We start from the raw sequence: 2,813 nt of genomic DNA on the forward strand, positions 1-2,813 counted from the left end.
GTGTTGCTTCCATACAGGCTGAGTCATCCCTTCGTCGTCGTCACCCAGATTATGACGAGGATGAGTCTAACGATGATGACGGCGATGAGTAGTACTTATTTCAGTGTTAGTTTCGTATAGTAGTTATGACTACATATTTTGCTTAGACTTGTAAGCATTATCTATATATATTCTTATGATAATGTTGTTATGTGTATTTTGAAACTTATGGTAATGACAATGTGCTTATGTTGAGAATTATGGTAGTGTAAGTTGCCCTTATTTTGAAACTTGTTGCAGTCAGGAGGTGTATTTTAAAAACACTGTTTATATAAAATTTAACTTTGTTTTGACAATGATATTTTAATATGCTTATAATTTATTTTGAACATATAATAAAAAAAATACAGCAAACTGTAAAAAAAACAAAAATAGATTTAAAATCATTTTTTCATTACCCACGGACATGTCATGGATAAAATTATAAATATCAAATATCAAGATGAACATTTGTCACGGATGGTCCGTCAGTAACATTACTTGCGACATGTCCGTAGGTATTATCTACAGCGTTATCCACAGAACATCTATGAGTAGGTTTACCCACGGAGTCTCGGTAAGTCATACTACCCACGGACAATCCTTAAGTAAGTGTATCATATTGCTTTTCCGTCGATAAATATATTCCTACGAGCGATTTAGCTACGAACCCGTGTCCGTGGGTAATTTTTGTTTACCTACGGACATGTCGTGGATAAAGATAAAATCTGTCGTAGATAACAACAGTTCTTCTTGTAGTGATGTGTCTGATTTGTGTGTGTGTTATCAATGGAAGTTGCAACTATATTCTAATAATATTAGCTTATCATATAATAGATTTGTTAGTTTGCTTATCATTAATCTTCTAACTGTTAGTTGTTATTAGTTTGTTAAAACCATCATTGATTATTAGCTTATCATATAATAGATTAGTTAAATAGTGTTGAGTTCTTTGTCTAAAGTCATATTTCTTATATACTTTAGTGATCTCTTGCCTGGAAAGAAAGAAAGAAAGAAAGAAAGAATGATGGTTGTTTCAAGCTCTACTTGATCGCACTGAATGCTGATGAATACTTGTTTTATGCTCTTAAAAGCCATATGAATTTAAGGTGGGAGCTCAACCTAGAAAGGAAAGGAAAGGAAGCGCAAATTTGTAGACAACCCAAATGGTTTATTCTCCACACAAGCAGCACCAAAACCTCCGTCGACAATGTACACAATAGTTGAAGGAATGCAAGTTGGTGGAAAGGTGAATATTGAAATACATCCCTTGATTTTGTTGTAGTGTGTCATATATTGTTTTTATTAGCTAAGTCGTGACTTTTCTTGTTCTCTGAAATGATGGTTGCAGCAAAATGTGATTGTTCCTCCTTATGGAAAAAAGGGAATGAGAACTGTTTTTTTCATCTCATTTTTTTCAATATTGATGCTATTTTAACTTATATTATGTTGTTCTTTTTTTATCTGGTGTCTTTTTCATTCTCCCGTTTTGATTTATTAGTTAAACATGGCTTGAATCAAGGATTTCTTTGTGTGAGTGTAGATCAACAGTTTATGTTTACTTTCTGAATTCGAATGGATCTAGAAATAAGCGAAATAGTGATTTAACAGCAGTTTTTTTTTTGTAGTGCGCTTGATCCATCCACCACCAATGCCTCTGTCAGGAAAACCAACAGATTGGTGACAGTTGAAGAAGGGTTTCCTCAGCATGGTGTTGGCGTTGAAATTTGGTTTATCTCTTTACATTAGTTTCTATATCTATCTTTCTGGTTAGCTCTTAGAAGTTGTATAAGTTCATACTTCAATTGCGCATCACATCTGTCATTGAAGAGAGTTTTGGTTATCTCGATGATGCACCGGTTGAGAAAATTGTTGGGGTTGATGTTCCCATGCCTTATGCAGCAAATTTGGAGAGGTTAGCTGTCCCACAAGCAATGTTTCTTAAACATTACTTATAAGGTTTCAATACATATGTATGGATCATTTGAATCTATTTGCTTGCTGGTATATGTGGATTAACAGATTGAAGATATCGTTCGTGATGCGAAGAGAGCATACCATAGATCTGTACCGATGGCTGCAACTCCCTAATTATCAATCTAGTTCTGAGATTTTTCATCTCTTGGTTAGTTCTTAGGTAACTTCCTAATTATCAATCTAGTTCTGATATTTTTCATCTCTAGTGATCGAATTTTTAGTTACATTATTATCTAGTTCATTTTCTTTCCAGTGGAGCTCATACTGCACTTGCTATTTGAGATCACCATTTTTTATTTATTGTTGTACTGGGTTGTGTTTATGTCCAAATGGCAAGTTTCCTCTATAACTATAGTATATATGATTGATATTGTTGGTATTTTGTTGAGGGTGAGATTCAAACCTCCAAACTCTTTTATCACTTTACAAATTACCTCATGGCCAGATTTGGACATGCTACCATTTGGATGGCTAATAGATCCTTGGTAATAAGGCCATATTGCTGCTTTTTCTCATTGTTGTATGAATATCATTATCTTAATTATTTTAATCAGTTGGTGGTCAACAATGTACTTACATACCCAATTGCTTCACTTATTGACTAAGTTTAGATTATTTATTAACGTACTACAAGTTGTATGACTAAAGAAATCAAAGATGATTCAATTGCATCAAAAAGTCCTTGTCCTATTTCATCTCCTTGATTTAGACATTTAGGTTGTTAGAAATAGGTAGAATTTTTCACGGATTGTCTGTGAGTAATGTTACCTACGCTTTTACCCACAGAATATCTATGAGTAACATTACCCACGGAAAAG

At 33.7% G+C, this 2,813-nt stretch overlaps 1 long non-coding RNA gene across 1 annotated transcript; it reads left to right on the forward strand.

The window, feature by feature from the left end:
- Positions 1–936: 936 nt before the first annotated feature.
- LOC140919003 (uncharacterized) lies at positions 937–2,554 on the forward strand. The gene is made up of 3 exons (XR_012161536.1): positions 937–1,267; positions 1,647–1,933; positions 2,041–2,554. It is a non-coding gene; the product is annotated as an uncharacterized lncRNA (long non-coding RNA).
- The last annotated feature ends 259 nt before the right edge of the window (positions 2,555–2,813 follow it).

The sequence above is a fragment of the Cicer arietinum genome, chromosome 8 (genome assembly GCF_000331145.2).
Source record: "Cicer arietinum cultivar CDC Frontier isolate Library 1 chromosome 8, Cicar.CDCFrontier_v2.0, whole genome shotgun sequence".
Lineage (NCBI taxonomy): Eukaryota > Viridiplantae > Streptophyta > Magnoliopsida > Fabales > Fabaceae > Cicer > Cicer arietinum.